The sequence below is a fragment of the Geospiza fortis genome, unplaced genomic scaffold, assembly GCF_000277835.1.
Source record: "Geospiza fortis unplaced genomic scaffold, GeoFor_1.0 scaffold162, whole genome shotgun sequence".
Lineage (NCBI taxonomy): Eukaryota > Metazoa > Chordata > Aves > Passeriformes > Thraupidae > Geospiza > Geospiza fortis.
Window position 1 is genome coordinate 6,391,309 of NW_005054316.1, and position 1,295 is coordinate 6,392,603.

Here is a 1,295-nt window from a genome sequence, read left to right on the forward strand (position 1 = left end):
CTAGAGAAAAGTGCTCATTTGAGATGAAATACTTAAAGTATCGCTTAATCAGTGCTGCCCAAGAGAGTTGTGTCACGTTACTTTAAAAAGTTGCCCTGGATCATACACTTATGGGTTTAAAAATAGCAGAAAAAAAAAAACCACTCTTTTTTTTTTTGTTTGTGTGTGTGTGTCTTTGCGTTTAAGGAATTATTCTTCACAGTCCCCTTTAAACTCCATCATGAGAACAAACTCTCACTGGGAGGACACAGGTACATCCCTCTCTTGCCTGTGTTTTAACTCCATAGTAATTTCTGTTGTTAGTTCTTTTCACTGTTTCCAAGAACACACAAGTTAGGGTTGTTAATAAAAAGGTTACTGTCAGATTTGTTGGGTAAAATACTGAAGAAAGGACTGGTGCAGCTGGGATAGTATTTTTTTAGCACCTCAAATCATTATGACGAGATAAGGATGTTAGAGAAAACTCAGATGAAGGTGGCAAACTGGAAACCTTTAGCAGTGTGTATGACAAAACACTGCTTCATAGGTGACTCTCTGACTGAGTCTGTTCTAAGCTCTTACAAACAGATCTCTTCAGTGTGCTCCAGTTGCCGTACATACACTCAAAAATCAGTCAGTCAGTTCATTAGGCTTTATGTTAGAAACACAAGCCTGAGGAAGTAACAATTAGAAAATGGTGAAGAGTAGCAGTAAATAAAACCACTCCTTTTACAAAACCTCCTTCACAAAGACTGACATCTAAATTTAGGGCTTGTATAGGAACCTTCCTCAATATATTGGGGATGTGTGCAACAGTGGTCTTTTGATAAGATCTTTTCATCTGACCAGACTGTGTTTCAATACATGGAAGTCCATTTTTAAGGGAAAGTGTTGAGACTGACAGATCATCTTTTAGCAGACATTTGGAGTTGAGCTGTCTTGCTCTGGACCTTATGTATGTGAGTATCATGGAATTCCTGCAGTCATTTAGGGAGTCCCTCAGGTGAACTCATTCCCTCTTGCACAGCACTCATTTTCATCCAGGCCATACGCCCTTATTACCTCCTCAGCAATTTTTCATTTCATCCTCCTTTCTCGGTGGAGTTTTCTTTCCTTTTAATCTCCTGCCTTGACAATTTCATCACGCTAGCTTCTTTGCCCCTCTTCACCCATCTTTGGTTCTTTATCACCCTTTCTAGCTTTGAGCAGTCACAGATATTTTGCATTGCTTTCTGAATGTTCCCACAGCTGAAAAGTGAGAGGTGATCTGCTGCTGCCCCTGCAGCCTTCAGCTGGGAGAAGCAACAGGTCGGTGG